Source organism: Cupressus sempervirens, chromosome 9 (genome assembly GCF_028749045.1).
Source record: "Cupressus sempervirens isolate cs-2001-9-10 chromosome 9, ASM2874904v1, whole genome shotgun sequence".
NCBI classification, from domain to species: Eukaryota; Viridiplantae; Streptophyta; class Pinopsida; order Cupressales; family Cupressaceae; genus Cupressus; species Cupressus sempervirens.
In genome coordinates, this window is record NC_143126.1 from 535,898,905 (window position 1) to 535,914,058 (window position 15,154).

Here is a 15,154-nt window from a genome sequence, read left to right on the forward strand (position 1 = left end):
TTGGAAGATAGTTCATGGTAGCCTTCAATGTGTGACAAGCAAAGGTCAAATGAGTCAAGATGCTTTGAAAATGTGAATTGGGGCTTTATGAACTCAGAAATAATAGAGCTTTCAAAATCAAATAATATTTTACAAATGCAATATAGAAAAGGCAATTGGCACATCGAAAGTCAATCAAATGAATGGTTTAATAGAAGATAAAGAAAAAAAAAGAAAGGATTATGAAGACAATGGTTTAACATCAATTATGCATTGACAAAACGTATTCCTTCTTGTATTTGCTAATGACCAAGTGGAGATTTAAAGTAATATCAGTAAACACTAAGAAGGACATATAAATAATTTTAAGAGTAGGTAGATAGAAGTAGATAATAAGGTTGAAGAATATAATTACACTATCCAAGCCAAAATTCCCATGGAGCAAGCAATACCTAAAAGGCCATCCAAACATCAACAAACAACACCTATTTGGAATCTTGACCTCCTAGTATAAATTTGGAAATCACCATAAATTATGATACTAATATCAATACTTGCACCATTGATGTATCATGCATACAAAATACATTTTAGTCATCACAGATGAGAATTTGCTTGTAATTTTCAACAACTTGCTTTGGATCAAGTCTTCTTTTTGCATATGCATCAATTTTTTGCACTTCCTACAGTCAAATTAGCATATTATGACATAAAACAATTGTTTGTGAGAAATATTGCATGCGTTGTGATTTGCATTTGATTATATAGTACACTATTTTTAGAATTCTAACACAATTCATCATAAAGCTAGAAATGGATAAAGTAGAATTTATACTTGCCTAAATCCATTGCAACAATTTTGGCATGCCAATTGTGAAGTCATAGTTCTTAAGTCTAGAAAATGCAAAATAAAGTTTTCCAACCAAAGGAGCATATGCAAGGTCACCCTGCAAAATATTTTAGGTAGCATTTCCCTATTATCAAGGCAATAAACACAAAAGGATAATGGATCAAAAGTCATGAACAAAAAACTGTGTAGGCTTAGATGGTTTACATTGCTGAATTCATCCGAGAAGAATGGCCCGTCATCAAACTTCTCCATTGCATTTTCCAGATAATCCAAACTATGGTTTGCCATGATTGAGAAGGCCAAAAAAAAAGTAAATTCATCATGATCTGTCCAAGGTTAGAAATTCTGAGGCTTTTTTCTTTTCAAGAAACCTTGGATATCTTGAGCGGATAGTTTAAACATCACACACCAAGGTTTGACTCCTAAGCTAAAAGTATAAATAGTCAAAATTGACTTATTTTTCCAAGTTTAATTTCTTCCTTACTGCATGATGTTTAAGGATGACCTTAATTGAAGTTATCTATGTTTCAATAACCATTTTGCATACCAAGTGCTTTTGACGCCTCAGATTCTAACTTAGCATAGGCAGTGCACCTTGCTTTTGCAAAAGAGTATGTATAATTCAGTAGCTCATTTGCAGCCTCCTTTGCCATATCCTGTGTAGTTCTAATAGATTTAGCTATTTAAACAATATAGACATTAAAAGAAAAACATACAATTTTATAAATTGCTTATCAAACTAGTTAAGTCCAAGGTCTACCCCTTCCTTTGCTTCTTGTGAGCATGAAATATGGCCTCTCGGTCCACACATACTTCAATATGATCTTTGTTTGTGCCCTATCACACCGAAGTGAACATGAGGTTGTTCATTCAATGTGCATACACAAGGCTATCTATTGCCTTCTAACTAGATGGGCCAACTTGATGCTCTCAAACTTGAGAGTCCAATAACCATAGACCGTGCTTAGAATGAAGGATTTGAATGGAGGATGAATCACAATGCATTTACTCTAGATGAATATGCACGTTCATTCCAAATGAAGGTAAGAAATTAAGTGAGCATGTATGCAAGTATTCTAGAATTGAAAGCATGTAAATGCAAACTTAGTATGAAATCTAATGATACTCCAACAACAATTCACTACTTCTCTCCACTTCTTCCCAAATGATTCTTGCATTTATAGATTTTGGCAAGGCCCTAGGGTAGAGTTTGATTCAACCATGGTGAGGTTGAGGGTTGATTATTTTATTCATGGTGGAGATCCCACTAGAATAAATAATTTGAAGTGGAGATCCCACTTAGAATAAACAATCTAAAGTGGGGATCCCACTCAGAATAAATAATCTAAAGTGGATATCCCACTCAGAATTGTTTAAGAATATCCTTGGACCCCATAAAGAATAAAATATTCATTTATGGATAGGGGGTCCCTTATCAATATTAAATTGATTTCCATAATAATGACTCATTAAGGCTTATTTTGAAATTAATATTCATGTGTCACAATTGAATGGGTTCAAATTGATTTGACTTGTTTGATTTATTTGAACCTAATCCATTCCAGGATGTAATCCTGCATTTAAGGATGTGACCAATTTTGCATTATTACATTTTGCCCCTCTTTGAATCGATGTGCAAGCAACGCATTGATTCAAAGATAATTGTGGATTTGAAGCGTCGGGTGAGAATTGAGATTGATTTTAGATCTGAAGATACTGAGACCGATTGATGAGATTCTAGGGTTATCTCCAGAACGAAGCTTAGCCCTCCGGAGTCCAGATAGAACATCTAGATATCGTTCTGGTAAATCAAAGATTTGATTTACAGAACTGTTCTTAGAACGAGACTCAATCCTTAGGAAGTAGGGTTAGTATGCCCCGATACTTGTTTGGTTCAAAGATTGCCATGATTTGCAGAATTGTCCCTAGAACAAGGCTCAATCTTCAGGAATTAGGGTTAGGATGCCTCGATACCTATTTGATTGGCAATACTTGAATGAGATTTGCAGAATCGTCTGCAGAATGGAGCTTAATTTTCCAGAATTCAGATAGAACACCTAAATACTGGTTCGAACATAGATAACAATGTCATGTCGTAAGTCATAGGACTATCCCCAGAACAAGGCTTAGTCCTCAAGAGTCTAAGTAGAAAACTCAGATACTTGTGACAACGAATGTTATAAAATTGATTGAATAGATAGTGTATGATGCCAGATAGGGGAACGAAGCTGCCCCAAGTGTTGAGATGCCTCGAGTGGTCAGGACATTATGTTTATATTTGAAATCATACTTGAGATATTTGATAAGGATTCAATGATGATTGATGATATCATGAGCGATGTTATAATCATACTGCCCCCTTTCGGGAGCACAGTTGAAAGATGACACCTCAACAAGAAGGCAATTTAGATTGATTTGGAGGTCGTGGTTGACCATAGTTGACTAGAGTTGACTTTTTTTAGAAAATTAGGAAAAAGTTGAAGCAATGTTGTTTCGATGATACACCAAGATACTCATGGTGTGAGGAAATCGGATTGCGCAAGCGTGCGATTGTGTCGGTCCCAAAATTTTAAAGTGTAATTTTGAGCAATTTACGTGCGTTAGGTTTCAATTTTGGTCCCGATAATGGATTCAGGGCTATCAAATTTCCCAGGGCCCAAAAGGGTCATTTTCAAATCATTTGTGCATTTGACTTTTGTGAAAAGAGGAGCTCTGAGGAAGAAATCATGGTGGTCCCAGTGCATTCGCATAGATTTGAGCGTTCGAGGAATCACAGTCGACCGACAAACTACGGGCCTCCAATAAGTACTCAATTAACCACTATTTAATTTCAATTTTGACATATTTTAGTTAGAAATTTGTGAATTTTTAGCCACTTTTGGGCAATCGTTGTCGGGTTTCCATGAAAGCTTGTGCGAGAAAGTGCCACAAAAGCACTTTCTCACGTGGATCCCTATGTTTTCTCGCGTGAGGGTCACCCTAATCTCGTGCAAGAAAACCCTAACAAGGCTTTTTGCCGCGCGCAGAAGCATTTCCTCATGCAAGGAAAGTAATTTCTTGCGCGAGATTGTGAAATCTCGCACAGAATTTGGCAACAACAAAGGGCATTTTTGATATTTAGAATGAAAATTTCGCGTTTAATTTTGTCATCGAGTGTCTTTTTAGCATACTTTGTGATGTTTTAGATCGTAGCAATAGCAGTATGCATTGCATGTATATCGAGTACTGATCAGTTTTATGTTGATTGTGTGTACACGGGTGGTCTTCTAGGATATTTCTTTCAGATCACACTACCTGGCCATCGGGGCCTTGATCAAACAGTCAAATGCGACAGAGCTTACACACATTGGCACTCTTGGTCTTGCACATCTCTATGATATCCCCTCACTTGTGGTGAATCACAGATTATTGACGACCTTTGTTGAGCGTTTCCATTCAAAAACAAATACTTTTCATCTACCACTAGGAGAGATGACGATCACTCCGGAGGATATATATAGGATACTCCAGATTCCCTTCCATGGACCGAGGGTCAAGTATGAAACACAACTGTGTACGGGTATAGAGGCACTACGGGCCATATTTCAGGAGGATTTCATCATGGGGCGGGCCATCCCATGGGATGAGCTATTGCAGATTTTTGGTCCTACTCATAGATTGGCCACAATTCTCGCATTCTTCTTGAGCTACTATCTGATGCCAAACTGAGGGCAGCATGGGCTTGAGTGCGAGTGGGGTCAGATGTTGCAGAGGATGTTAGAGCACCCAACACGCTTTGAATGGGGTCAATGTATGCTGGCCCATATGTATCATGAGATGCATGAGATTGCTCACAAGGAGGTGAAGTCCATGGCTGCAGGAGTATATGTACTACAGGTATGGGCATGGGAGCACCTTTGCATCACCAGGTCCATATGCGAGGATATGAGACAACCACATGAGCCATATATTTGTAGGTATAGAGGATAGATGACCCAGACTGCTCTAGGTAAGATCGATCAGTAGTGTGGGCAGCTAGATGATCTTGTGGCAGTAGTATGGTGGCCCTGGAGAGAGACAGAGGCTTGGGACGATGCGAGAGTAGAGCTTGGATATATGTTTGCCTCTTGGCCACTGTTTGGCCATTCATTCCAGGTGATCAAGAGATTTCTGTTGACACGCGTGTGGTGGCAGTATGGCCAGCCACAGGATATATCTTAGGAGTACTGCACTTATGCTCGCTTTGCCTCAGAGGAGGCGAGGGGATGGTTTGTCAAATTGGACACTGGCCAATCAATGATCAAGATGCGAGCTCTTACCATTTTTTGATGGGATTACATGGCCGTAGTTGCAGATGGGGGTATGACCCCCACATATAGAGAGCACTTTGTGAGCCACCCCTTTCCTAGGTTTATAGATCCTGTGGGGATGGTAGTACCAATATAGCCAATACAGGGTCCAGTGCCACAACAACCATAGCAGCATGAGCTACAACAACAGACTACATAGGTCTTGATCCCTCCTTGACAGATGAGAGTGGGTCCCGGTGCTGGTATCAGTGGGGCCACACATAGGAGATCTCGTGGTGAGATGGGGTACCCCTAGCGTGAGTGGCAGTGATACATAGAGACCACCGGTTGAGGAGAAGGTAGCCTAGCAGGATAGGGGCGAGGAGGAGATGCCAAACTAGCCTGCGATAGATCCACAGGATGGAGACTTGTTGGCGTACACCTAGGATGCCCTTAGGAGGGCTAGGGAGCGAACTAGGATAGCGCAGTGACAACTGGCCGAGATGCAGATCTAGCTTTTGGTGAGAGATACACACCTAGCAGAACGAGATCGAGAGATTTGCTTTCTACGAGAGCAGCTGGAGTACCAACAGGATGAGGCTCGTCTCCAGTCATCCAGGGCTTCGTATTATTATGCCGCTTATGTTGCAACAGTTCCTGACCCATCAATATAGGTACCAAGATTCTTTGAATATGCGAGAGAGTCTGGTGGTGAACGCCCATCGGCGAGACCAAATATGCCACCTCCTCCTCCTCCTCCCAGAGGTGAGGGAGCGGGGGAGAGTTAGTTTGATTCCTTCTGCTTTTGTGCTGGCTATGTATCAGTTGGTGTGCCAACACCATTTTGGACCATTTTTGATCGACAATGCTCGAGTTGCGCACTTTTTTTGTATTGATGTATTCTTTTGATACTGATATATGTATATATATTATATGAGATTTTGTGTCGAGTATCATGTGCATGTGTTATACCATTGTCTCTGATGATTGTCTGTTTATGATCTAGATAGATGTGATTGATATCGTTTGCTTTGATGTATGATTTCATAGTATAGATATGCCATTAAGATATCTGACTAACATATGACACAAGTTTTCATGTGTTCTCCTTATGCAGGTAATTTAAGTAGATTTACCGAGATCGATTAAAGAACAAAAATCTTGTAATGCGAAGATGGGTTGTGCCATATTGAGACTCACTTGAGTTGAGAGATAGAAGTGAAGTTTTATTCCATGCTATATCAAAATGCAAAGCTAAAATGAAATGAAACCTAAGAGAAATGCAAGCTTTAGGATTGGTTATTGGACCTGTCATATTTTTTATCATCACAGAGCTTTGAGTTAGACCCATGCACGTCCTTCAACTTGCGCTGACATTGCAATCATGCAAATATGTATATGACATGTTTCTAGTTTGTCAGGATTAAATGTAAGCATTCGAGGCATAAGAAGCCATAATGACCAGAACATTTGTCCCTTTTAATGTAGCAAGTCAACATAAGCATCAAAGCATAAACGCTAGGATGACCAAAATATTTCTTACATGATAAACACACCAGACCGCAGGAGATCCCTCTCTTGCTAACTAGACAGTAGTATTTTGTCTGTAATGACCCTTTCGTTCGTGACCTAAGCCAGAAGTATGGTAAGCATGCTTGCAGTGACCCGTACGTTCACTTAATAGGACGAGCATCATGATTTTACTGTAGCACACAAAATTCACTCAAACAAGCAAGGAGAAGACACAACCGAATCAAAAGCATTCATATAAAAGGAGTCGAGGTATACACGACCATCCAACACAAGATAGAGGCTCTTACAGTAGACACCCATTTCATATGTATCCTTCGAATCATTGGGACTAAACCAACAAGCAACAAGCAAAGAAAAGATCATGCCCCTAGTCCTTTATACTCTAGTCCAAAAGAGACATCGTCGAGTTGCTTAGGAGGGAATGACAAAGCGAAAACCCACACAGAAAGAAAAGCTCAGCATTGCTCAAACAGTGTTATCATTTTTAGCTCAAATTTTTAGCGGATTGATATGATATGATGAAATCTCTTCAAGAAAAGGACAATAGTAGGTAGACACAGTTGTAGGAAAATTGGTGATTGAAGTCAGAGAGAGTAGGTGACAGTAGACAGACATAGCTAGAACAACTGGTGATTGACATGAAGAGGATCTTCATGGAGAAGAATCTTGATAGTAAACTAAGCAAGACTAGGTAGACACAGTTAGGACAACTAGTGACTGAAGCTTGAGGGATTCTTAATGAATCCCATAGTATTGCCCCCAAGACAGGGATGAACTCGATTCAAAGAAACTACGCATAGAGTATCTACTATAATTGAGAGTGTTGCTGATTCGTTATGGTCTAAACAGTGTCTCGAGTGGTGATCCGTTGAAGGGACAATGTAAGTTGAGAAGATCATGACTATTTAGGAAATTTTAGAGTTTTACGAATGTTTTTGTTTTTTTGAGAATATGCGAATGTTTTTGAGATTTTTAAAGTTTTACGAATGTTTTTGGAGTTTTTTAGAGGACTAGCTTATGTACAAGAAAGAACAACACAACAAAGCAACAAAGGCACAGAACACAAAGCACTGAAGGCAAGAAAAGTGACAAAGGAAATATTTTTTGTGCTACCAAGGTATCTAAGGCTAAGCTTGTATCGGGGTAGCCAATTTTTTTGGACATTTTGCAATTTTTAGGCTTTTTTTAGGACTTGTAAGTATGTATAGAGAGCTTTGGGAATCAAATCAGCTGTAGAACTGCTTCAGGTGGAGAGTGTTGATGGGCTCCTTGAGCATCTCTCCTTTGGCTATAGATAGTTGGTAAGCACCAAACCCAAACACCGTAGTAATTATGTATGGACCAAGCCAGTTAGGTTTGAACTTCTCTTTTTGTACTTGTTGTTGTTGATTCTTAGGATTTTCTCTCAAAACGAGATCACCCATTTGGAAGTCACGTGGCTTAACTTTCTTACTGTAGCTTCTAGACATACGCTGTTGATAAGCCTGAAGATGATCACATGCCACTTGCCGACATTCATCTAACAATTCTAGCTCTTGAAGATGAGATATTCGATAGTCATCGTCAGTGATGAGGCCCCTCATGGATATTCTTAGAATGGGGATCTCAAGCTTAATGGGAAGCACAACATCCACTCCGTATACCAAAGCAAAGGGCGTTGTACCTGTTGGAGTTCTGATACTTGTTCTTTAGGCCCATAAAGATGGATTGATCTAAAGGTGCTAGTCCCTTCTAGATTTTCTAACTGTGTGATGCAAGATTTTAAGGATCGCCTTGTTGGATGCCTTCGCTTGGCCATTACCCTGGGGGTAATAAATAGAGGACCAATGTTGCGTGATTTTAAATTTTTTACAGAATGCCTTAAGATCCTAATTTTAAAAATGCCCTCCATTTTTAATGATGATGGAGGAAGGCACACCATACCTACATATAATGTAATTCATAATGAAGAGGGATACAATTTTTCCATTTGCTATAGAAAGAGGGACTGCCTCCACCCACTTAGTGAAGTAGTCTGTAGCTGTAATGATAAATTTATGTCTATTGGAAGACGACGGATGAATTTGACTTACAAGATCAAAAGCCCATTGTTGAAATGGCCACAGTGTGATAGATGGAATGAGCTCTTTGGCTGGAGCATGAATCAAATTCCCATGGAGTTGGCATTGTTTACAAGACTTGGCGTATTGGATTGCATCTTTCTCCATTTCTGGCCAATCGTAACTAGCTCTAACAAGTTTATGCGCTAGTGTTAGGCCACTTGGGTGGTTCCCACAAATACCTACGTGTACATCTATTAATGCATGTTTTGACTCATCGGATTCTAGACACCTAAGGAGTGTTCCATCGAGACCTCTCCTAGACAAGTCATTAGCAATGATGACATACCGTGAAGCTTTACGGATTAGGTGACATTTTTCATTCTAGGTTGGATTATTTAGAACTATTTGGTCATGAAGGTAGGAGAAGATATGAGAGTAGCGAGATGAATCATGTCCTATGATAGAAAAAATCATTTGGGAATTAGGTGAATCATAGGCTGGGTAGGATAACGTTTCCACCAAGTACTCGTGTCTAAAATCATTTTCAAGCATCTGGAGCATTGAAGCAAGGGTAGCCATTGCATCAACAGCCTTATTACCTGCCCGAGAAACTTGCTCAAAAGTGACATGCGCAAAATATATCTTCAAATCATCCACCATCCTTTTGTATGGTACTAACTTTTCATCTTTGGTCTGATAAACATGATTAACTTGATTGATTACCAACTGTGAGTTGCCAAAGATTTTGAGGTGATCTACCTGCCATTCAAAAATGATTTTCATTCCATTGATTAAGGCTTCATATTTAGCAATATTATTCATACAAGGGAATAAAATCTTTTATACCTTCGGTATAGAGTATCTTTGTGTTGTCAGAAACAAGATCCCTGCACCAGATCCTTGTTGTATGAAAGAATTTCAAAGAACATCACCCAAGTGTGATGTATTAATGATAAGATTGACTCGTCAGGAAAGTCAATGCCCAGTGGAAGAAGACTTTGCATTAGTGCTTCCGCTAGTTGATCAACAATTGCCTGCCCTTTAATAGCTTTTTGTTCAACATATTGAATGTCAAATTCGCTCAGGATCATGACCCATTTAGCTAAACTTCCTGTGAGAGTAGCCTTATTGAGTAAATACTTCAACAGATCAATTTTTGCTATTAGTCGTGTAGTATGGGAAAGTATATAGTGTCACAACTTCTGGGAAGAAAACACCATTGCTAGGCAAGCTTTCTCAATCGTGTTGTAGTTTATTTCATACAAGATCAACACTCGACTGAGATAGTAAATAGCTTGTTCCTTATTATTGTTATCTTCTTGAGCCAACAAAATACCCAGAGAAGAGTCCATCACATTTATATATAGGATAAAAGGCTTCCCATAAATAGGAGGCATCAACACCAATGGATTAGCAAAATACTATTTTATTTGTGTAAAGCTCTTATCATAATCGACATTCTAGTCATATTTTACACCTTTATGCAAAGTTTTATTAAAAGGTTGTGTTTTCACAGCTAGTTGTGAGATGAAGTGGTGAATAGACTGAAGTTTCCCTATAAGCCTCTTATTTGGCTGATGTTACAAGGTGGAGGCATATCTATAATAGCTTGAACTTTCTCTGGATCCAACTTAATTCCCTTTGTAGATATAATGTAGCCAAGCAACTTCCTTGATGTGACACCAAAAGCACATTTCTTCGGATTCAATCTGAGACTAAATTTCTCCATACGATCTAGGATAGGCCCCAAATCTTTGAGGTGAGTGGTTATTTGTGCACTTTTGACTAAGATGTCATCAACATAGTCCTCCATTGTTTTATGCATCATGTCGTGGAAGATTGTAGTTACTACTTGTTGATATGTTACGCCTACATTTTTAAGACCAGATGGCATCGCATTCCAGAAAAAGGTACCCTAAGCACAGGTGAAAGCAGTTTTCTCTAATCTTTTGGTGCTATTTTTATTTGATTATATCTAGAGAAACCATCCACGAGTGAGTACATTTGATATCCTGCTATCATATCCACTATCATGTCAATGTTGGGGAGTGGAAAATCATCTTTTGGGCATGCCAAGTTGAGATCTTTGAAATCCGTACAAACTCAAATGGATTTATCATGCTTGGGAATTGGTACTATGTTTGAGATCCATTCAACATAGTCAATGGCATGAATGAAACCATCTCTTAGAAGCTTTTCTAATTCAACTTTAACTAGTAATGCCACATGTGGATGCATTTTCCTGAGCTTTTGTTTGACCAATTTTACCCCTAGTGCAATGGACAAATGATGCATCACTACATTAGGATCTAAACCTGGCATATCAGAGTAAGACCATGCAAAGTTTATCTTCTCTTCTTGGAAAAAGGCTACAAATTCTTCTTTTTCTTTTGTATACAAGGACTGTGCAAGATGAATAATCTGAGGATGCTCTTCCGTTCCAAGATTGACAGGCTGTGTTGGTTCTATCAACACTGGTGATCTTTCCTGAAAGTGACTTGGAAGCACATCAAATATCTCATCCTTAGGTGCCTCAGAGAGGTTTTTACCCTTGGATACGTCTATTTTATTTACTATTTTTGGTTCCGATATTGCCACAATGTGGCTTTCACCATCAAAACGTCTTTTATTTTTTCTTTTAATTTTTTGACTAAGATATTTGATGTCAGCTTCAGTCACATTGACACTTTTTTCATTGGTGGAAGATGTTATTGATTTGACGATGTTTAGGTAGCAAGCAAGAGCATAGTCATTCTAGAATACGAGGACTTAATTAGGTGTAGATTGGGAGTTCCAATCGATTAGCTCGGGCTGTGTGAGTGAAATAGAAGTGACAGGTTCGATGGTGTTCATACTATAGTCATCAAATGTGTGGACAAGTAATTCGAGGCCTCGAGTGACTTCATCCAAAGGTGTGTTTGAAACCCTTTGAGTTCCAACCTCATTAATCGAAGACTCAACAATACTAGAAGGACATGACTCATCAGACTCAACCCTAGATTGTTCACTTGCTTTGAGTTGGTTTTCATATGTGTGTACTTGATCTATATCTTTGTTAGAAGTTGCTTCTGAGAGAGAATCAAACTCATACTCATGGGAGTCTGTGATACTTTGGTAAGTATCATTAGTATCAGCGGAGCTATCACCATTAACCTCAGTCGTACTAACATGATGGACAACATCATTTGGCTCTACGAATAGTGCAACAAGGTCTAGTGGAATAGGATGAAGGAAAGTATCCCCATCATCAGAGCTCTTAATTTCATCATTTGACTCAGACAAAGACTCATGTTCGGATGAAGGGTCAGTTGCTCTAAGAAACTTGTTGACCCCGAGATGAAAGGGGATTTTCTTGAATCAAAAACCTATTGTGTTAGTAGGTCTCCTAAACTTTTCTTCAATAGGATCAATAAGACCATTATTATTTCGACCTATAGGAACTTTTCCTTTGTAACCAAGGCGCTTGATCATCTTAAGATCTGGTCCATATCTTTTTGGTATTATGTCATGACCTTGATCTGTGAGATCAGCTGGGATTTTATCCTTGTATTGAAGCTTTGACGAAAGACCCATTGAACTTAGTTTTAGGTGCAAATACAAAGGGTTTCCTTGTCTCGGATGGTCTCCCATAATGATGAGGAGATTCTAGAAGAGAAGCTAAGGATAGGACCGGCTCTATGTTGTACTCTCCCATCCCTGCTTCAGTGAGTTTGAGAGTCTTCTCCATTTCTTAGAATTTAATGACCGGGTTATCTGTAGACTTTCCATTGGTAGGCACAAGACTGTCAATAGATTTTAACATGTTTTAGGTGTAACTAGGAGTAGCGGGTATAGTAACTTCAGACCCTTGGAATGGGAATTTTATGCACTGATGGTACGTTGAGGGTACTACTTGTATTTCGTGAATCCATAGTCATCCTAAAAAGATGTTATATGCTAAAGGGATGTTGAGGATCTGACATGTAACATTTCTTTCTACAGGACCTGCCTGTAAAGGCAACACCACAAGAGCTATGGATTTGTGTTCTACCTCATCATAAGCTTTAATCGTTATTTTGCGATGAGGGTCAATGGATTCTTCTGCATAACCTAATTGTTTATGCAAGGAAGTAGAACAAATATTGAGACTAGCTTTGTTGTCTATTAGCACCCTTCAAACACGCTTTTGATATATCATCACTTCAATGTATAATGGTTGATTATGAGGATGACTCAAAGAGTTATCGTCTTCTTCTGAAAAAGATATGTAGTGAGATGAAGTCAAATGATCCACCATGGACTGAAACCTGTCAAGATCAAGATCTTGAGGTACACTTGCCTCATTGAGGGCTTTGTCAAGAATCTGCCTATGAGCAGGCGAGATTTTCAGCAGTTCAAAGATCGATATTTGCACATTTGTTCGTTGCAATTGTTTGAGTATGCTATAACTGACAGTTGTGGAGGGTGTCGTAGTTTCTGTGTTTCTACCATATGGACTAGTAGTAGCATTTTCTTCATTTTTTTTTACTTTGAAAGTGGAAGGTGTAGGGCCTTTGAGAACCAACTTAGCTTGCGAGTATGTGATTGCATTGATACACAGTTGAAATGGTTCTTGAGTAAATGCCACACCTTTTAGGACAAATGGAGTCTTAGGTTTGGCACTATCTTGTTTTCCTTTAATTGTGATGATGTCACAATATTCGAATGCCAGAGGTTCAACCATGTGGACAACATCTTCATCAGTGTATGTGTAATTAACCTTGTTGTCACCTTTCTATTTAGAGCTTTCTCCTTTATCATAAGGTGGAAAAGGTTCTTTAAAAGCTTTGTGATCAGAATTCTTCTTGTGCCCATCCACAACTAGGTCACCATCGTCAATGAGATCTTGAATCTTATGACGTAGGTTAATACAGTTACTAGTTTTATGTCCTCTGTTCTGATGGTAGTCACAATAGGCATCCTCTTTCCACCATGTAGGCTGAAGTTGTGGATCATAAGGACGTGGAAACTCCAAAGAAGTAATAATTTTGTGTTTGAGTAATGTGTTATAAACCACGTCAAGTGGTTCACCTAGAGTTGTGAATTCTTGAGGGGCTCGAGAGACCCAAGAGTTGTTTTTCGCTTTGTATCCAACTATCTTATTACTCGTAGTCGCTTGTTCAGAAGCTTTAGAGGCTTTCAAGTTATCCATGAAGTTAAGTGCAATTTTAGATGGTTTGGGAGTGATATTGTCCACCACCCTATCATGTACTACCTCTCAATTTTTATGGACAAATTTAGACTTGTCCTTGTTTAGCATCCTTTTGGAGAGTGAGTTCTCCCTTTTTAATCATGAATTCCTCAATGCATATGGCTTGTGTGATCATGTTTTCAAAGGTTTGTGGGCCCTGAAGTTTTATCTTATACTAGAAATCCAGCAAGAGATTATCCATGAAGATGTTTTCAGTCTTAGGGATTTTGTGTGACTATTTAGTATATAGTTGCCGCCATCTTTGAAGGAATGATAGAAAAGATTCTCCATATCTTTGTTTGAGGTTGCACAAGTCTCTTATGTTAATGGGATGTTGTATGTTATGTGAGTATTGTTGAATGAACATGTTTACAATCTCATCAAAAGTTTTGATTCTCGTAGGCAATCTCGAAAACCATTCCATGGCTTGACCACCTAGACTCTATGGGAACAAACACATAAGGTATGTTTGGTCGTGCATGAACTCCATTGATAGAGTGCCAAACTCTCTCAAGTGATCTTGAGGATTAGATGTCCCTAAGTATTTTTCATGTTTAGGTAGCTCAAATCCTCTAGGAAAAGGAGACATATGTAAATCCTTGTCAAAAGGAAAAGGACAAATACTATTGAGCGTGGATTGTTTAGCCGGTTTGTTTTTATCTTGCAACACTTGAGCTAATTGTTCTTGCATGATTAGGAGTTGTTTTTGCAATATTGAGGTCTCAGTTTCTTCCTCTTGAGTGATAATCATTTCAACATTGTAATGTCGAGGGAGTTTTGCTCCTTCTTGAGTGATTTTGAGAAAGTATTTCTCTTTCTCTTCTTGGAGCAAGATATCCATCATTTTTTGGAAATTTTTGTCTTTACGACATCATTCTATCACTTCTGGGGGTATCTCTTCATTATCCCCATCATCATTTGTATATGTGTAAGGATGAAAAGTACTTTCATTTTGTTGAGAATCTTCTTGGTTCATTCTCGAACTATTTTTGCATGTTTCTCTATCTTGATCCAGCATTGTAGGGATGAGGATATGTTCAATATGTGTAGGTTGCATAAACGTTTCAAACAATTGTTCATATGGTATGTCTATAGGTATCTCATTAGCATTTAGATCTTCTTGGAATAGAGGATTCCTAATCTATTGCAAGTTTATGTTAAATGTTTTTTGAGCAATAGGTGAATTGTTAGGAGAACTAGATTGTGAGGATCTTTCCCTGCACTCATTCTGAATGTGACTTCTATCACGGGTCTGACCTCTACCTCTACCTTA

At 38.6% G+C, this 15,154-nt stretch overlaps 1 pseudogene; it reads right to left on the minus strand.

Annotated features, from left to right (window-relative positions):
- Positions 1-569: 569 nt before the first annotated feature.
- The window catches only part of LOC149539710 (glutathione S-transferase L3-like), a 34,550-nt pseudogene continuing 19,965 nt past the window's right edge, over positions 570-15,154 (minus strand).